This window comes from Danio aesculapii, chromosome 4, assembly GCF_903798145.1.
Source record: "Danio aesculapii chromosome 4, fDanAes4.1, whole genome shotgun sequence".
Lineage (NCBI taxonomy): Eukaryota > Metazoa > Chordata > Actinopteri > Cypriniformes > Danionidae > Danio > Danio aesculapii.
The window spans coordinates 12459298-12481255 of NC_079438.1; the positions used below are offsets into that span (position 1 = coordinate 12459298).

The 21958-nt window shown below is 36.2% G+C and overlaps 1 protein-coding gene and 1 long non-coding RNA gene across 4 annotated transcripts in view; one reads left to right on the top strand and one right to left on the bottom strand.

The window, feature by feature from the left end:
- Nucleotides 1-21958, bottom strand: part of LOC130222051 (gastrula zinc finger protein XlCGF57.1-like) — a 429619-nt gene that overhangs the window by 129376 nt on the left and 278285 nt on the right. The window lies entirely within an intron of this gene.
- LOC130222288 (uncharacterized) lies at nucleotides 10753-18171 on the top strand. Its single transcript, XR_008836420.1, has 3 exons — nucleotides 10753-10811; nucleotides 11447-11596; nucleotides 18019-18171. It is a non-coding gene; the product is annotated as an uncharacterized LOC130222288 (long non-coding RNA).

Genomic DNA, 21958 nt, shown 5'->3' on the forward strand with positions numbered 1-21958 from the left:
TAACAGAAGGCAGTTCCAAGCCAAAAAATATACACACATTATTGATAACCCTGCAAATCCAGACCTTATCTTTTAATGATTAAGAATGGACATTTAAAGGATGAGTTATCCTTGCGCTTACATGCGTCCACGACTTCACGCATTACACAAATGGTGTGCTGTGTAAGTTACATTAAGGAGTCACTTTCTTGGCATTGCATATTGGGGATGCATAAAACCCTGTTATGCGCGATTATTTTATATTCACGACTCCTGCCGTTAATCTGCTGGTCAGATAATCAAAATGTCGGCTACTTGACGTTTAACTATGGGTGGGTCACAGGTAGATAATATCAATAGCCATAAATATGCAACGCATACTCTTATTTAAAAAAAAAAAAAAACACACGACCATCATCTCACAATGTTTAATAATAAATAATCTTTTTTTTTTTTTTAAACAAAATGATTTAGCACTGACAAGTCAACTGCAGAGAAACCATCACGGCAACCGCAGTAATCACTTTTTCACCTCTTCTTTTTTTACACTTGATTATTATGCGTTTAATGTTAAAAAAGCAATAATGAATAGCCCTACAAGAGTGTATCCTGTGTGTATGTGTGCGCACGCACATACGTCTTTTATCACTAAAGCTGCTCTCTTCAAAAAACAAAAGTTGCTTCGTCTGTCTGGCAATATTTCGTCTTTTAATCGAATGAAAAGCAAATTTAGATGAGCCAATATTCGAAAATTGCAGTAAAATAACTGTGATGTGCGGCCCCACATCGAATCTGAGATCTGATCTCGTCTCTCTCGCTGTCATCCAGACATCAATACGTATAGATGCCACACAAGTCAAGTCTTAAAACTTAAGCTGGTACCAGCTGACAGTTAGAATAGCTGAAGCCTTTGCGAAATGTGTCAAAATACAGCACTGAAATTAACAGGCAAAAATGTCTTTGATCTGTAGGATATCTGTATAAACGCAATCAGAGCCAATGTAGACGTTGTGTAGCCTAATAATTATTTTAATTCTAATTAAATGAAAAGCAAAATACAAATTCATTGCATTTTTCGTTTGATAAAAAATATACAGAAACGAAAAATAAAATAAAAGGGTGGCTAGTTTGTATTAATGCGTTTTAATATTAATAAAAATATGCTCTGCCTAATTTCTTTTTCTTTTATTTATAGATTAATATTGAGAAGCTTGATTGATGGCATAATTCACTCGGCCACAGTAAAACACACTCTTCACACTAATTTGAGGTGTATTACGTTGGGAATCTATTGACAGTAGCACATGCTGATGCTATCAACAACAGCACCTCTCCAAGTTACTGGTTCATTTACTTCACGTCAAGCGGTCTTTGTTTTGGTAAAGTCTAGATCAGATATGCGGCCGGCCGGAAGTGCAACATGTACATTAATAAAGCAGCATTTTTTATGACACTGTATAACAAAATCTTTTATTTTTACAGTACTGTGACGGTTGGGTTTAGGGTGGGAGTAGGCGTTAAAAAATACAATTTATTGGGTAATTTAACAGATAACGTAAATAATACTCGGTACAACTACTGTTTTTACGTTACTGTGAAGGTTGGGTTTAGGGATAGGGTGGGAGTAGACCTTAATAAAACACAATAAATAATGAAATTTCATAAATAACAAAAATAATAAAAACTTGCATGCTTATTCCAATCGAATATTCAAAGTAACATAGTAAACAATATAGAGACTTCTAAATGAACGAATGTGCAAATATAAAATCAACTTTACCGCTATTGATAGTCTTATAAGCTCTTTCAGTCTTATCAATGATAAAAAATTCCTCCAGAAAACACATTTTTAAACATTTGCCATACAATATTTCATGAATAAAAACATTCTCTAATATCATTAAAAAAATATACATTCTAATAAAATATTTTACCATCAAAATATTCTCACACAACTTACACATAGGTTTTCCTTCCCTGTTCAATAAATGTGTGCAAGTCTTAAGTGGCATAGAGGTAAAGTTGGTTTTATATTCGCACATTCAGACATTCTCCTTAATAATATAATTTCAGTAAAGTATTCTTTGCAAATTCTAAATAGGGAAATCATATTAGCAGCAAATGACCATCAAAGTACAACATTGTTCACAGTGAATTAGATAGTGTTAATGTTTTGTAGAAGTCATGCTTGCTTGCTAATTCCAAACGAATATTCAAAGTAACATAGTAAACAATATCAGGACTTCAAAATGATTGAATGTGCAAATATAAAACCAACTTTACCTATTTGAGTGGCTGATTCTACATCTTGTGTGTGCAGCGTGATCATGTCTCTGATTGCTTACATTTATCTAATTTTGGACAGATTTAGTAGCAATACATGAAATGAGAAATTTAAGACCTGTTTAAAAAGATTTAAGACCTACAACACAATATTTCACTAAGTTTAAGACTTTTTAAGGCATTAAATTTGGATTTTGCAATTTAAGACTTTCTAAGACCCTGCAGAAACCCTGTAGACAACGTGAGTACGCATTACATGTGTTTACAGCGTAGCATCGAGCTAAAAACAAGAGAGTATATTAGCATTAAGCACATGTTAAAGCAGTTCAACCCGCAAGATAACTGCAGCAAATCTGCGAACGCTACAAAGGTCAGATATAATACACTTACTTTGAATAGACGCACAACACCCATAACATAAGAGGAATTAAACAGCGACCAGCAAAGCTCTATATATTCTCCACTCTCCGCCTCACTGAGCGCCATGGGCGGGATATTTGCCTGCACGCTGATCAGCGAAAGCTGATTTGCTGTCTGTATGTGGCTCAGAGAAAGCTGAATGGCTGCCTGTTTCGCTATCAGTCTCGACAACAGAGAGGAACATATGGAAGGCCGTTGGGGCCAAAACGACTGCAACACCTGAGTTTACACGTCATTACGGGTTAACACGCAATTTACGCTTTAACGCGCAATTACGCGTTAACACGTTGGTAAGCGTTGACACGCAATTTACGTGTTAACACGTTTTTTAAACTAGTGTCATTTTTTAAAGCACTATCATTTAATAATTTCTCCAACCTGCTCATTTTAAAATGTATAATATCAATTCACTTAAATCACAATAAATGTTTTGCAGTCAATAATCTGTATATGTACAATATTTTGTATTATGAAAGGTCAGACATCTTTTGCAATGTTATGTTTGATGGCCGGGGACATTATAATTCGTCATTCAGCTGCTGAGATTTCTTTGAAAAATGTGTCCAGAGAAATCAGAATTAGCTTTATTTGACAAGTGTGAAAATTTGACAAACACACAAGAAATGCTTTGTGTGTTTTTTTCAGGAGCACAGGATACATACAGTACACCCTGATAGCAAAAGACTCACCAGCTCTGCTATGCTGTCAGAATCAGTTTGGCTATTCGCCAACAATATGCCCCGCCTCTGGACAGCGGACTGTCAGTTTGTGGGCTCGCAACAGACCCTGGGCCGATTTGCTGATCTAACGCGCCCATTTCAACGGTCGCGGTCACAGAGTACAGTTGTCAAAGTGAAGCAGCAGGAGCCCGCAGATTGGAAAACGGTAAATGTTTTATCTGTGCATTCATGTTATCATTATTGCTTTGTTTGATATTTTTTTTATCCTGAAATGATTGATATTTCAAAATTAAGCCAAGATAAGCTAAAGTTAGCTGTTTATTTGTCTTTAGCATATCGCTACATTTGAGTAACATTAAAAATAGCTTTGGTAAATAACTTTGAGTAACGTTAAAGCCATTTGGACCGGATTTATGGGTGCGGAGGAGATTGAATAACCTATTTGGTTTTTAATCCAGTAATGAGCGCCTACTTTATCGTAATTTATCACCCCTTTCCCGCAAAATAGCGAGACTATTCAATTGGAGGCGCGCGGGCCGACTTTATAACTTACACCAAGGCTAATACGCACACACACTGGATTAACTATAGCAGCGGGCTGTTCACATATTGCATTGAGGTAAAGTTGGTTTTCTATTCCACATTCATTCAATGACAACTTTTGACAAGCTCCCTTTATTGTTTACTATAGTACTTTGAATATCCGGTCTGAAATCACATGTAAATATGACTTTAAAACAACATTAGCACTGTTTATTTGACTGTGAACAATGTTGTATTTTGATTGTCATTGGCTGCTAATATTGTTTCACCATGTAGAATTTGCAAAGAATACTTTAATAAGATTATTGAGGAGAAAGTCAAAATGTGCGAGTTCTCTTTAACTCGACGTATTACTCTTTCCACCAGAATTCTGAGCCGTGCAATGGTTTGTGTTTTTTGACAGTCTGTCTTGCTGAACTGCCGGTCACACTTGAACGGTGGAATTATTAGTGTAGCCCCAACATTAGTGATCATGTCAATTGTGAAGCCTTTGTCAGCCATCACCTCATCTCCAGGTTCAAGAAGACTCAAGATGCCAGACCTCCTTGTAATCTCTTTGTCAGAGATTGAGCCAGTGTACAGACGGGAGATGAATGTCACTGCACCACATGGAGCCACTCCCAGGAGTCTTTTAAATGTTGTGGTACTCTTGTAGTTTGAGAATATCTCTGAGTGGAGTGTCAGAGATGTGGGACTCTCACAGAAAATTTCTGTACAGTCCAGGATTACTCTGACATTTGGACTGAATGAACTATATTTCTCAGGCATGGAGGAGCTTATTTGTTCCCTTGACATCCAAATGGGAACAGAGCCTAAAACAAAATAAAGATAATTTGCCCTGGTGATGACTGTCCTGCTTACTGTGGCCATGCTTACACCAAAGATGTCTGCAATTACTCTCTCCCTAAGGCCAGCAGCTACGCGGCAGCAGTACATAAAGAGTTCATCTATGAGCTGAATTTTGCGTGCAGGACTTGGTGTTGGGGAAGCTTCCCGACCCATCCTTTGTGCTTTTGTCCAGTACATAAGGTTTGTGGCAGATGGACAAACAGACTCCCAGAAAACCTGGAATACTTCCTGTGAGGGAAACCTGGTGTAGTATCGAATTGTGTGATCAGACACACAAAACCTACTGAACACAGTTGGTGTCTCCAGTGAAATTTTCTTTAGCCTAGCCTCCAGCTCTGTTATGTATTCCAAGGCTTCATCCAAAGCACCTACAAAATGACAAATTACAAAGGTTTAATATAATATTAATAATAATAATTTTTAAAAATCAAAGTAAAAACTACTCAAGTGACTTTTAATTATGTAGCACGTTATACAATATTTTTTTTCTAAGCACCTTTACAAAAAAATTTAGAATTTAGAGTTGCAAACAACTTAGTTCTTCTATAAAGCAGATTTAAAAATACAACGTTCATTAAGCTGAAATCAAACCAGTGCTGATTTATAATTAAGAACTGTGTAGTTGATGAATTATATGGTTAATGAATTAAATGTATTTTTATGGCAGCTTGATATATATATATATATATATATATATATATATATATATATATATATCAAGCTGCCATAAAAATACATTTAATTCATTAACCATATAATATATATATATACACCATGTTATGTGGCGTGCCCTAACTGTGAGAAACAAAACATTACATGCAAATCATAACTACTACCTTCGCGGCTCCTGATTAAGGAGCAAAATTGTCGCCTTGTGCAACAAACAGCATTATTTTAAAACTGCTGCCTGTTATTCACTTTACAGGTTCTGTTTACTGCACGCACGCGCGTCCTCTCTAAGGTTAACAGTGCAACAGCTCACGTGTGACTTCGCGGCTGTGATTACGTCATTACATGAGGATTTTTTGTGAATTGTACTTCATGAATTGACCCCAACCCTAATTGAGATAATCGTGCAGCCCTAGTGTGTATATTTTTGCATCTACACTTAAATACAAATACTTACCAGGAGGGGGGTGTGCAGCGTAGTCATGGTCCTTGACGATAACTTCCGAATCCTTGTTACTCTGCAGATTCACAGCCTTCGGGGAACGCACATCCACTCCAAGATGAGCACTTGACCTCTCAAAAGCAGACTGCTTTTGTGGCGGTACATGAAAGTTGTTCCACTGAAAGCGACTTTGAATAACTCCAGCTTTCAGACGACAACTACCCTGCATGAAGTCAGCAGCAGTGAAGTGTTGACTGCAGACTAATGTACTTGCTCTTCGAATAGCAAACGTCGGTCCTTCATCTCGTCTAATAGCATGTACCCACTTTTGTCTTTGATGGTCATTTGTTGGAAACTCGTGAAAACTCAAATACGGTTGTTTTTGTTTTGAATTGCTGCACTTTGGTACACAACAGAACGCCTTACTCCTTGACTGTGCTGCCATTGTTTTTACCGGAAGTAAGTTTACCCAGGGGCGGCCATAACCGGAAGTTACAAATGCGGAAGAGTGAAATTGGCCTATTGAAACCCCACAATTTGAGGAGGGGGTTACATACTTTCTAAAAAATGTTACAGTTTCACACAAATATGGCCGCCAAAACATATTTTTTTGGCAGAACATCAGTGAAATTCAGGGCAGCACCGCTAACAATAACTCCTAAAATGGAAAATGCAGCAAGAGAGGTCCTATGCCCTTCCTCAAATGTCATCACCGAGACTGCTGACATCTTTTCCAGAGGAGATTTCCTAACAATTAAAGGGAAGGTGGAAAATGTGAGTTACTTCAAAGGCATTTGAATGTAAAGAAAATAAAATGTTATCTCCATTTATTGGTTTCTTAAAGTGACAAACTCTCAAAAAGTTGAAATGTCTAAATGATTGTTCTTCCTAATGCTGTGTTCACACCAGACGCGCTTCAAGCGTGAGTGATTTGCATGTTAAGTCAATGCAAAGACGCGAATAGACATCCTGCGGCGCGATACACGCGGCGTGAAACGCTCGATTTCGAAAATCTGAACTTCAGCGGACATTTGCGGCACATTAACCAATCAGGAGTTTGCTCTTGTGGGGGCGTGATTATGATGTATCTCCTGATGTTGGTGTCCCGGGGGAAAATCCTCCTGCCTACACCGACAACAGTTCATCAAACTGGGCTCGGTTCAGTCAGAAGCACTGCTGAAAGCCTCCATCCTCCAGGTTAAGTTTCTGGAGGAGTTTATGAGCTCACAGAGCTGGCTGCACCTCTAAAAGGATCTAGTGGACTCGGACACTGCCCCAAACGACTCGACATTGGTTTTCAGCCTTTATAAAGCACATAAACACTGTTATTTTCTCAATAAAATCCATGTTAGCCATTTAGCAACGAAGCTACAATCTGCGTCTGTTGTGAAGTGAATTTGACCCGCGAATGAAGCGAATTTTCATGCTTTCATGATGCCACTGAGGATGACAGAGGTGCAGGGACAACAGGTCCTAATCCTCGACTTTAGTCTGAAGTGTAGAGAGAACACAATCAATGTCTCACTTTGGAGGGACATAGCCCTACTGGAGCTTTTCAAAGGAGATGAGATTGAGCCCTCTCACATGAGAGTTCACATCTGGGAGAGTGGGAAGGGTAAAATAAACTCTTCAACTTACACCACAGCAAAGGTAAAAAAAAAATATGAAGCAAAAAATTTAGTAATATAATAACTTTTTATTATTCCCTCATTTTCCAAAAAATGTATTAGATTCATTAAAATAAATACATGAATTAATATAATAAATTTGCAAGAGTTGTGTAACACGGTACCACCCAGCAGCATTATTTTAGGTTTTTAAGAGAGCAAAACCATATGAAACAAAAGTTTTACTTGAGCACTTTTGTTTTTACTGAAACCAAGGTTTAAGACTTGACTTGGAAGCATGCAAGTGTAAAAAGAGAAATACATGACCAAAAGTTTATACCATTCGAACAGTAGTTGTCAAATAGTAGTCATAAGGCAAGTATTTTTTTTTTAAATCAATTTAAGTTAAAATATACGCGGATGGTTCACCCAAAAACTAAAATGTATTTATTATTTAATGACCCTGTAGTGGTTATAAACCTTTATGAGTTTCTGGTTCCACTTTATATTAGGTGGCTCAAACTACTATGTGCTTTGAAATACATTTGTTATAATGTACTTATTGTGTAAATACATCTTTTTTGTACTTATGATAAAATACCTATATGTAATTCCATTGTTGTCCATCTCTTACACCTACCTATACCACCAATCCTGTCCCTAGCCCAACCCGTATGTCACCTCAAGAGCACCACAGGTGTTCTGCAAATACATTATGAACACAGTAATTACATTGTATTTATTTTTTTGATGCAAGAAGCAAGTAATAGTAGTTAAGGCCAGCTAATATAAAGTGGGACCAAGAATAAAGTAAGAATTAAAGACATTAAACAATTTTGAAAGCTAAAGTTGATCATTTGCTATTAAAATTAAAGTAAGATCATTTGATAATACATTTATATTAGCCAACTTGAACAGTGCTGGTGTAGGCATCACTACAATAATATTTAATGATTCTTTACATTTATATAGCGCTTTTCTGGACACTAAAATCGCCAGTGGGCAAATTTGGCCAGGATGCCGGAGTTATACCCCTACTCTTTTATTTCAAAGAACATCCTGAGATTTTTAATGATCACAGAGTGTCAGGACCTCGGTTTAACATCTCACCTGAAACACGGAATACACACCTACAATGCACACATTTAGATTTGACATTTATTCAATATAATAAAAATTTGGCATATGTTGAGGGTGAACCTATTTGGTAGTTTTGTGATTCTATAATTTTATAGTTGATTTTAAAAAAATTCTAAAAATATTAACAGTACATCACTTTAAGTGGTGACCGTCAATGATGTTTGATAAAAATGCGCATCTCTATCTAGAACTCACAAAAAAGTCAAATAAACTATAAGATATAAAATCTTTTTGATTATAAACTGTGAATAAGCATATTCATTTACATTTAAACTATTCAAATTAAATAGATTCACTTGATTTGAAACTCTTCTTATTACAGAACTTTTATAATATAATCAAATATTACATTATAATTTCTGCATACATGATTGCGATTGCATGGTCTGCTAATAACAGTATAACATTTTTATTCAACTTTATTATTATAGCTCTGTAATGGAGTTATAATGATAAACAATCACTGTAATAACACTGTAACAATTACAGATGTAAACATGTCAATTTTACTCACTCAATGCAGGTTGCTGACAGAAGACATGAAACTGAGGAAGTAGAGGTTGTTGGGGTCTCAGAAGAGGGAGAAAGCCTGCAGCTGCTTTGCAGCGATTTCAGTCAATTCGAGATCCCAGCCCATCTATACAATGGGAACATTGATGATTTGGTGAAAAAACTTCCATGCACAATAGCAATTGAGCATGCAAACCGGAGAGTTTTGGAAATTAATTTTGTATAATAATAGATATGCATTTCAATTAAGTTAGTACAGGAGTGCACAAACTTGGTCTTGGATGACTGGTGTCTAATAATTAGCTGGTCATATTGTGTCTGATTGTGGTTTAAATGTAACTATTCAAGACACCAGCAATACAGGACCAAGTTTGTGCACCCCTGTGTTTGTAGTTCTTTGTTAATTAGTTAATTCAGTTAATTGTTAGTTTATTTGAGTTAAATGTTAAATGCAGTTTCTTTAGCAACAAAATTGTTTTATATCATAAATAATTTTTCTAACGAAAAAGTTTTAGTCTGATGTTTTAACCTACATACACATTTGAATAATTAATGAACATCTGTTAACCACACGGTAGCGTTAGTACTGAAACCATAGCCTTTCACATCCAAGGAGGAAACAAAAACCCATATTTAAATTCTGTACAATCAAGATTCATAACCATTGTGTATCATTTACTCTTAGAATTAGGACTACAAAGGAACATTAAAAATGTTAACTTTAGCATCCAGTAGTTAACTTACCTTTGACAGTTATATTCCAGATCTTCTCCAAGTATGAGGACCCAAAAAAATATTTAATACAGGTCTAGGCAGCCAGATTACACATCACTTAATCCTCAACACCTCACACCTGAAGTTCATGAACATCAGGTATACTACTTTGAATTTGTTCATTACAGGATTGCTTAATTTGAGGTTTGTTTCCTGTTTTTCTGCTTGCACTTGTAAAAAAAAGTGCAGGAGCTTGACCAACATTTATTTCTTACAGTCTAATTAATACAACAACTATGTGGTTAAATAAAAAATCTCTAACTTTTTTTTTTATTACATTTTTTTTTTTTTGATGTCTCAAAGGCACTTTATAGTGATAATGACCCAAAATTATTATTATTTTTTTCAAAATTGTCTTAAAATGTTTAGATTAAATCTTTTGATCAACTTTAAATACTGAAAATCTCTGTCTGTGTGAGAGATAGCAGATATGTTGTGTAAAGTGGAAAACGAGGGAGAAATGTATCAATAACTCATAACTGCAAGTGGCAAAAAAGCTAAACAAAAAGGACTTTTATTTTGGCGTTGCGTGTGACGTCATAAGGCTGCGCTGCTCCCGCGATGTGATTCAAGTGGAGAAAGGTTTGTTTTAAAGCTTTTACAGATATAAAGCGATTGATTAAAGTTTCAGGTTTTCCCTCCGGTGTAAAATATGTACCTGTTGTTGACAATATTATTTACCCTTTATAAAACGTAGTACTATTTTACTCACAGTAATCGAGGGCTACTGTTTGAATAAAGTAACAGAAATGTGTGTAATAAGTGTTTTAATGAAGGTTAAATTCATTAAATAGCATAATGTCAGTTCATTCTATGTATACATCACTGTATATACAAAAATGGAGTACTAGTTTTAATCAGCTCGCTTCTGGCAATTGTTTCTTGCTCGGATTTACCTGATTTCTTTATATAGAGGTTAAGTTGGTTTTGTATTCGCACATTCGTTCATCTAGAAGTCTCTATATTGTTTACCATGTTACCTTAAATATTAAATCGGAGTTAACATGCAAGTATAACTTCTAAACAACATTAACACTATCTAATTTACTGTGAACAACGCTGTACTTTTGATAGTCAATTGATAGTCATTTGCTGCATATATGATTTCCCTATTTACAATTTGCAAAGAATACTTTTCTGAAATTTTATTAAGGGTAAAGTCTGAATATCCGAATATAAAACAAACTTTACCTCTATTCTCTTTATTGAGGTAAAGTTGGTTTTATATTCGCACATTCAGACTTTCTCCTAAACTAACTTAATATAACTTTTTTTTTATAATTATTTGCTAATTTTAAATAGGGAAATCATCTTATCAAAATACAACGTTGTTCACAGTCAAATGACCATTTGTTCAGACTCAAAGTACCATGGTAAACAATACAGGGACCATGTCACAAGTTGTCACTGAACAAATGTGCGAATATAAACTCATTGATTTCATTTTGATTTCTTGTTTCTTTTATCTTTTTGTTAATTACTCTCATTAAAAGAAACTGTTGAAGAGAAGTTATTTTGTTTCTGTTCATTGTTTTGTTTATTTTAAACAGGATAAAGTGTCCAAACACAGAGAAAAACTCCTGCTGAAGCGACTGATCTCCACACTGTTATAAAGATGGCGTTTATTAAAGAGGAGAGTGAAGATGTGAAGATTGAAGAAACATTCACAGTCAAACGTGAAGATCTGCAGGAACAAACAGGTTGGTTTTCATTCTCAAAGACCAACTCAGTCATTTGATCCTCGTTCAGATATATTTTAATAATAAGAATACTAAATTAAATCCATCTTGCAGCCCTGAGTGTGCTGCCTAGTTCTCCTAAATGCACATAAGCACTCATTGAAAGACAGAAATGAGTTTCTTTTGTTACTTGTTCCCATGTCTTTCCCATTTTCATTCTTTTATGTATTATTAGTCTCCCATTTTCTCTACCTTCTTAAGTTTCTTACTTTTCATGTTCTCCTACTGTTTGTAAAGCGTCCTTGAGCACTGGGGCTATATAAAGTAAATAAAAACAATAAATTAAAACAAATTTAACTGAGCTGACGATATACAGTATTCTCATAGAAGATATCTGCTATTACAGTGATAGTGTTGGATTAGTACAGGGGTGTCCAAACTTCATCCTGGAAGGCCGGTGTCCTGCAGCTTTTTAGCTCCAACTTGCCTCAACACACCTGCGTGAATGTTTCTAGTAAGCCTAGTAAGTAGGGATGGCTGACGTGAAACTGATGTTTCGACATAGTATCGAGATCCCAAAGCACAAGTATTTCGAAACACTGCACCGAAGCATGATCCGAAACACCCAGGTCACGTGACTAAAGTGTTTCGAAAATCTGGTTACGTGACTAAAGCAATTTAAAGCATCGATCAGTTCAGAAGCGCTTCGAGACCTGGCGAATCTGCGTTTGACAAACAGGGTCCAAAATTTCTTCTGTCTCATATAGCCTAGTGGACTGTGCATGTGCGTGTTGTTACTGAGCTTCAAATGACATTTGGGTTCGAATTCGACTTGTACAAATACTCTGAATTCATGATTTTATGTATTTTAATAATGTTACTGTTTTATAGTGTAGTCTAGATAGGATACAGCTGCTGATACACCATTAATTTAGCATCATTTTTGTAACACTGTAAAACAATAATGAATATTTTACAGTACTGTGATGGTTGGGTTTAGGTTTTGGGTAGATGTTAATAAAATACAATGGGAAATTTATTAATTAATATAAATAACTCTTGTTAACTTCTGGCCACAACCATGTCTGATCAAGCAACAACCCTGTTTTATGAACAAAACAAGACATATTTATTCACAAAGTGTTTATTCGGATGTCAGACCAATGTTGAAACTAAACGATACAAGAACAAAGCATTTCATACAGATAATAAAGCATTTCAAAATAGCTTCATCAGTCTGGGTTCGAACCCAGTATCCCCACATGGTAGTTAGAACCCTAACCGCTCCACTAAGTCGCTTGCAGATCCTAGCTTACAAAGTGGGGTTTAATACCTGTTTGCTCAACTCTTCTTTGCTGAAGCTATTTCAGTGCAATATATAAAAATAACCACTAGGTGTCATCATAGAGTGTTCATGAAGCCTCGCTTTGCCCACCACTACTAGTAAGAGCTTGATTAGCTAGCCCAGGTGTGTCTGATTGGGGTTTTAACTAAACTTTGCAGGACACCGGCCCTCCAGGACAGAGTTTGGACACCCCTGGCTTTGTACTTTCCACTTGTATGTCACGTTGATCACAATTTCCTTTTTTTCATGAACTTCTTTATGGATTTAAACTTGTTTCTAGTAGTTGTTACTAGTTCTCACACATTTTTGCATGCACATTTTTTCACCTGCTATTCTGCCAGGAACTTTGCAGCTTGAGAGCACCTTCAATAATAATCTAAACAGTTGATTAGAGATTGACCGCAAGATGTGCTCGAAAGAGTGGCTACATGTGGCTAAGTGTAATTATTGTAATAAACTAATAAGTTATAAGGCAGAGTGTCACGACCGACATGACAAAGCATCTGCGGTTCGGTCACATACTTCACGAATATTGAATTAAAAAAATGGCGTGTTCGGTTGATTGTGCTTCCCCGCAGGTGCAACTAACAACAGTTTTGCATTTTAGTGTAACTTTTTGAGCGTGATGAGCAGTTCAGTGTTAGTTTTTATTTCAATATCTTGAGGTGAAACTAAACTGTGCATTCTCTCCGCCTCCTGATTCATAAACAGTGGGACGCGCTGGTGAAGCATGCAGGAGAGACGGCTTTACACTCCGTCATTCATAATCTTAGCTGTTGTATTGAGTTGAAAGAATAAATAAAGTAGAATGTTCTTTCAACAGTCCTGATATATTTAATCTTTTCCTTTTGCTAAATTTTTGTAATTTCTCTTCTGCAAATTAGATTTTTTAAAAATCTGCTTGATTGTTTTAAAACTGAAAGCAGCGCCCGTCAATTGGTGTTTTTCCATAAGATACACCTTTATGAATGTTTTATGTTATGTGTTTAGTCTTTAATGTGTTTTTAATCATGTTATTTTAAAAAAAAAGCATGTATATACCTATTAAAACTGAATAAAGAGCATGGTCTAATCAAAAATAAAGGTAATTAGTTATCTATTTCATTATTTCATGCATAAAATAGGCTAGTCTTTTTATAAATTGAGTTAATTGATCCGAAACTTTTAATAGCATTTTTTGTCTTGTAAATGATAAAAGTTGCATCAGATTGCTGCGTGAACAGGGCTACAATGACTTTTTTTATATTGAAACAATTGGATAGTGTCTTTCTGTCTACATGACTGGCAAACGTGTCTGAAAAAAAAACCTGCTGAATCTCCACAAATATTTTGTTGACTTATAAAATAAGTGTTGTCTGGTTTAGTAATGCATTAAAAAATGCAAAGCAGAATTCTCCTGAGCTCCTTAACCCACTGATGACATTTTAAGGTGGTTAATGAGGTTTGTTGTGTTACTTTAGGAAGTTTCGACTGAACAGGAGCAAAGGCTACCTGATTAACATTACATTCCTCAAAAAAAACACTTGCAATCTAGACGGTCACCTCATGCTTGTCCGTAAACTCCACTCATTAAAATAATGGCTTGGTGTTTATACTGTAAAATCGTGACGATATTTGACTATTGATCGTGAGCCACAAATATCGGTATTGTGATAATACGATTAATCGTGCAGCCCTATACCCTTTCATTATGTTCTTGGCTGCTTTTGACCCATTGACTTCCATTATAACCATTTTTTTAACCGCAAAGCCATGACACCAAATAATCATGCATTCTAGATTGTTGGTGTTTTCCCTGTTGGGAAGAGGTAAAATGTGTCATTTTTACTGTTGATCATCAGTTGGCTGCATTAACCCTTTAGATAGGCCTGTTCAAAAAAGTTTTTGTCTTTTATACAGAGTTCAGTGGAGTAAAACAGCAGATTATAGTGTGCGTGCATAAATACACTTTGTAGGGGGACCAACAGTTTTAACCCAAAAAAGACCAGTCTATCAGATGAAGGAGAGCAGGAGTCAGAGATTCAATTAAAAGAAAGTTTACTGTAGTTAGTTTGCAGTTTCCTCAGCAGAGGCCAGCTTTAACACTCGCCAACAAGTTTGTAGACTGCTCTACATATAATCTCAGAACAACAACAATTAGACTCTTGCATTAACGTCATTAACTGCGTCATACATATAGGTGTTTAACCCCCAGGGGTCAAAGACTGCGTATACGCGTTTTGATGCGTCTTCTCCTCATAACGCCAAAAAGAACTTAAATTACACTTTCAGTTTTAATCGTACAGATAAGTTCAATACATCAATTGAATCTGTTAAGTGTCTAGTTTTTATTGTGTACACTTTCAATGCCAACAAACGTGTGTGCTTTTGCAATATAAGGATAATAAAAAGTGTAGGTATTCTCTCTTTTCTCTCTCTGCGAACTGTTTTTAGAAATGCATCAGTAAAGTGCACTGACACTCCACGAAAACAAAACACCGATAACTGGAAAGGAATATCGGTTTCAGTGTTTCCTCTAGGTTTACAGTTTGGGGAGGGGCACGGCGTGGCTGTTCAGACTGACACTGACACAAAAGTCATGGTGTTAATTTGTTTCTTTTGAATGACAGCAGTAAAAAACAACAATTATTTGAACTGTACAAGCTAAACATTTACTTTTTTTATTATCTTTTTTTTTATCTACAAAGTGTGCAGCTTTAGTCACTGTAGTGTATCTTGGGCTTAATTACTTACTAAATAAAGTATACTTTATACTTGACCTTAACTTAAGTATACTTCTTTTTTCTAAGGATGTATTTACTGACTTACCAAGATCAGTCTTGTACAGCAAGGGGCAGTATTGCTGCTCTGACAGCCAAGTTGGGTCAAAGCTAGGGATGTTCTGATCAGGATTTTTGCAGCTGATATTGAGTATCGATTCCTTGTCATGGTGATCGGCTGATACTGAGCACTAATTCCAATGCTTCAAGCTTTATAATGCGTTGAGCACATTTTCCCTCTAATTATGAACCTTAAGAGAAGATCTCGCCTTACCGAAGAGAATAAATGAAAGGTGCTGCATATATTACCTTAAACGCCTCTTTAGGTGTGAATGTGTCATGGCCAAAAGCAGCCTTACAGAAAATAATTCATCCATTCATTTCACTCTGGCTAAGTGCCTTATTTATCAGGGGTTGCCACAGCGTAAAGATCCACCACAGAAAATAATATGTACACAGATATAAACACAGATATAAAAATAGTTTGAAAAAAAAAATGTAAAAATTACAATGCAATTTGCAAACACTGCAAATGATGAAAGAAGAATTCAACATGTCTCAATCAAGAACAAGTTTGGAGCGTATGTTTGATGCATAAGAATTAAAATGCACACCTATAAACCTAATACTTCTTTACTAAAAGGAAAGAAGTCTCTAAACTATAGCAATGAGTGTATTACAAAAATGTATATTATTAAATATTCATGTTATAAAATAAAGTTTTATTTATCTAATATTTCCAGCCAGCTTTTAGTGAACTTGCAATATTGTCAAAAACACAGAACTTTCAGTTGTTATATATGTAAAAAGGCCTAAATACATGCAGGACCATTCAAATATTTTGCTGGTCTCCAACTAATAACAGCAGATCACTCAGAATTAGAGCAGTAATGTTATCGCGAGTGCAAATCCCTCTATTTATGTAACCGAATAAATGTAATGCTTACTCGCTGTGCCTCTCGCGATCTGTTGTCTTGCTTATTCGGTCTCGCCGCCATGATTTCCGAGTATTTTAACTTATTTTGGAGGATCACGTGGCTGGTATAAATTTGCGGGAGACTCGCAAAGCTTCCGGGAGAGGTCAGGTTGGATGAGACTCTAGATGGGGGAGAATGCGTCACAGCAGCTCAAAACACTGGCATGGGTCGCGCCAATAAACTAAACAGGGGTCCCATTGCATCTGTATTTTAGCTGCTGTAACCAAGGGCATTACACTCCCACACATCATTTACCTTTGTTTGGCTGCTGTAGGCTATGCATAATATACGGAAGTGCACGTGCTTCTTCGGTCCTGTCAGATGTGGCGCGCAGTCTCATTCCCATACAGCAGAGAGTGGCTGTGTAGAACTCCACTGTGCGTGATTCAGAGAGCCGAAATCTGCCCTCTTCAGCTCTCCTCCTCTTCCTTTATACTCTTACCCATTTCCTTATTGCCGTCCCATGGGTGGAGACCAATTAAACAATGTTGACTGTCATCGCAGAAAACACCAACAATCATAAATGCATGATTATATGCTGTCATGGCTTTGCAATCAAAAAAATGTTGTTATAATAGAGGCCAATGAAGAAAAAACAGCCATGAATATAACGAAAAGGGAGTAAATTTGCCCAGAGTGTATTGAGTTTTTTTTTTTATTTATTTCAAAGCATTTTCCCAGAATATTTCAAAATAAGATGTCCCCAAATATCAGTCCGTTTGCTGAAACACAGACAAGGTTTTGGCCAAATTAAGCCTCAAAATTACCCCTGAATGGATGAAAATGACCCAACAGCTCATAAGGGTAAAGGTGCACATTCCAGCCTTTATGCAGATGCTGTACAGGTGTGTCTCATGTCTGTGAGGAAAATATTCAGCTGTTTGTTCAGTTGTTACCCCAGAACTTTTTTTCTGATGCATTTACCAGTCAGGCACAGAATGAACACGTATTCCCTGTCTGCTTTACAAATTTTATAAAAACATTTTGTTGTAATTTTGAATATATATGAATAAAAATATGACATTTACAGCTTTCAAATCTGTGTCTGATCAATACGACCAAAATGACTTTTATAATCAATTATGTAAGAAACTCTGAAAACTGGACTGACACAGTTTCAATTTACTATAACGCCTATGTTAAGCAGCTTTGACACAATTTACATTGTAAAAGCACTAGATAAACAAAGATGAATTGAATTGAATCTGCTTTAATGTGTACACGTTAATGGACCAAGCACAATATGATCTGATTCATTTTACATAGTGTGTGTAGCCAATGTTTCCAGTGTCTTTTCACTTTTCAGCTTTTGATGAGAGTTTTAAGACTTAATGAAAACTATTGTTTATTTATTTATTTCAGACCTAATTGAAGAGAATGAGGGGAGAAAAGAGGAGGAACATCATGTCAAAGTTGAGGACAAAACTCATTTACAGACTGATGGTATTTTGAAAAAGAGAGACAAGAATTGTTTCAACTGCACTCAGTGTGGGAAGAGTTTCAGCCAATCATCATCCCTTAATCTACACATGAGGAACCACACTGGAGTTTCAGCCACTCATCAAACCTTAATAAACACATGAGTATCCACACTGGAGAGAAACCATTTACATGCACTCAGTGTGGGAAGAGTTTCAGCCACTCATCAAACCTTAATAAACACATGAGTATCCACACTGGAGAGAAACCATTTACATGCACTCAGTGTGGGAAGAGTTTCATCCGCTCATCATCCCTTAATCTCCACATGAGGATTCACACTGGAGAGAAACCATTCACATGCACTCAGTGTGGGAAGAGTTTCATCCGCTCATCATCCCTTAATCACCACATGAGTATCCACACTGGAGGGAAACCATTCACATGCACTCAGTGTGGGAAGAGTTTCAGGATATCATCATCCCTTAATCTACACATGAGTATCCACACTGGAGAGAAACTATTCACATGCACTCAGTGTGGGAAGAGTTTCATCCGCTCATCATCCCTTAATCTCCACATGAGTATCCACACTGGAGAGAAACCATTTACATGCACTCAGTGTGGGAAGAGTTTTAACAGCTCATCAAACCTTAATCAGCACATGAGGATCCACACTGGAGAGAAACTATTCTCATGCACACAGTGTGGGAGGAGTTTCATCCACTCATCACACCTTAATCAACATATGATGATCCACACTGGAGAGAAACCATTCACATGCAACCAGTGTGGGAAGAGTTTCAGCTTATCATCAACGCTTTATAGACACATGAAGATCCACACCAGAGAAAAACCATTCACATGCACTCAGTGTGGGAAGAGTTTCAGCCAATCATCACACCTTAATAAACACACAAAGATCCACACGAGAGAGTATATGTGCTTGGAATGTGAGAAGACTTTTAATACAGCTGCAGAATTGAAACGGCACAAGAGGATTCACACTGGAGAAAAACCAGTGTTCACAGTGCAGTAAGAGGTTTACTCACTTAAGAACCCTGAAAACACATGAGAGGATTCACACTGGAGAGAAACCCTAGACATGATCAGTGTGTACAGAGTTTCACTAATTCGGGGCAGCTTAAGAAACACATAGGATGGTTTCCGGTATGGCGTCGACACATGTAGCAGCATAGAAAGAGCGCTCCCATACACACTGGTTTTAATCCTCCTTTTTACATCATATATGATAACCTAAACCATATTTAAATAACATAGAGGGGGACAAAAACAACCATTGAGACCTGAAAAAAACGAGAAATCAACAGATAAAAATTAGAGACGGACGGGATAGCTGATGGCCTGTCAGCTAGCATTGCAGCAATACATACGGACATCAAAGCTTTCTAGATAGATATTAAATGTGATTTAACCGCCTTCCAAGATTCTCTCGCAAAACATGTGAAAATGGAACTAAGTAACTGTAGGAGCCATATTTAATAGTTCATTGTTTTAGGTAAGTTTTATATTTATATATATATTTGCATGTTATATACTTTTTTATATATACTGTTTTTATATACTTCTTATGTTCTTGCCATTTGCATGTCATATACTTTACGTTATTTTCTACTGCGCATGTGTAGTATGCTTCATATAGTTTCCACAGTTGGTGTGACACACGTGAGTTTTTAGTGCAATGTGCAGAAGTTGGAGAGCACAAGCTTTTGATCGTAGAAGTGAAATATTGGAGTCATTGTTCATCAGGCTGGAACAAACAAGTTGTATGTGAGTGGATTTTGACAACATTGGCACGTGTGGATGTCTGATGTGAAAATAAAACGAAGATACATTGAATTAGATGGACTCTCGTGTCTTGATCGAATGTAAGAGCACTAATACGCGTCAGGACTTGTGAATTAAGCATAATGGTCACATGTACCCTACAGTAACTTTAAACAAGAAGTCAATCAAAATCTGGATGGCCTTATTACGGACCTAAATGCTACGGCAGGTCAACAAAGTGAATGAAAAATGCTCGATCAAACCATCCAAATTCAAGAAAATTTACAAGAGAAACTGTTAGATCTAGAATCATGTAGAAATAATATTCGGATTTTTGGAATCCCGGAAGGAAGCAAAGGGAATAATATCCTAATAATAATAAAAAGACTTGGTGGAAAGATTATCAAAATGGAGCTGTCACTCGACAAATTGGACCTTAAAAGCCAAAGGTGTTACCGGGCACTCGGACCAAAACCACCCACTGACACCACCCTAGATCAGTGGTGGTATTCTTCCTGGAATACAAAACAAAGAAACTGGTCCTCCGCATGGAGAAAGAAAGTAATACACTAGAATGAAAAAAGGATTTTTTTTTACCAAGACTACCCACCTGAGATCCAACAGAAAAGATGGGCTTTTGCTCCGATAAGAAAAATTCTGAAAGAAAAGGGGATTAAGTTCCAAACACCACTGCCAGCGAAACGTAGAATCTTTCTGGAAAACGGGCCGGTCGTGTACAATTCAATGACGGAGGCATCAAGAGATCTGAAAGAAAAAGGACTGATAAACAGCGAAGAAGAAACTGTTATAGGAATCTCTGGGAAAGTGAAACAAAGACCTTGGCAAAAGGAGTGACATGGAAGAAAAGTCAGGAAAAACATCAAGTGAAGATCTGGGAAAAACTACGTGAATTTCAAAGGGACAATGCTAGCTCCATTTGAAAGAAGGGTAAAACCTGACAGTTCCTAACAAAGAACTCTGAGAGACTGGTAAAACTTCTTGACTTAATTCACCGATGATGGACATTTAAATCGTTTGAAGGAAGAATGGTATTTAACCGAACTGACCAACAACACAAGATGAATGATTAGAGCACACCAAGACTCGAGTCATTGAGTAACATACTGGTAGGAAGACATGAAGGAATTCTAATTTATACAACTAAAATCCCTTGCTATAATTAGAAAGTAGAAATATTTAACTTGAAAACCTAGCCAGAAATACAAGAATATAATAATGCCAGATATGGGCGCTGAATATATTCGTTAACATTTTTTGTGCAATAGGCACAGCAAGGAAGGGGCCCTTTAGAGAAGGAAAGCTTTCCCCTCTCATTAAGAAGTTATTTCAAGACTTCAAGGTTTGGAGACCTTTTTCGTTATGTTACGTTTTTATGTGGTTCAAGATATTCATGTTTGTGTTTTTTACATTCCGGTCACCGTGATCTTCGCAATAACATCTGATTATAGTATATGCAAAAACAGGAATATAGAGTAATTACTTTGAATATAAATGGGTTACTAAATCCGATTAAAAGAAGCAAACTCGTGGCTAAAATGAAAAGAGAAAAGCAACAGATAATCTTCTGGCAAGAGGAAAAAGGGATTCTGGAAAAATGGGATTTAAGATTTTCTTTTCCTCATATAATAATGGTCGTAAACGAGAAGTAATGACATTAATCTCAAATAAAACCAACTTTCAATTAATTTCTAAGATTACTGATAGAGAAGAACAATATAACCTAATAAAAGGAACTATCGACCAAATCGAAGGTACTTTAATATATATAAACCTCCTGAAAAAGACAAAGCATTTCTCAAAAAAAAATATTTACCATTATAGCCAAGGAGGCGTCAGGTACGTTGATCTGTGGGGGAGACTGGAATGTACAACTTTATTCTAAATTGGACTCATCTTCTAATAAGTAAATTAGTAAAGAAACTAGACAAATAAGATTTATGATGAAAGAATTAGGCTTAATAGATGTGTGGAGAGACATATAACCTCTTAAAAAAGAATATACTTCCACCCACATGTCTTATTCTAGAATTGATTATTTTTTTATGTTTGGGTCAGATCAACATAAAATAAAAGA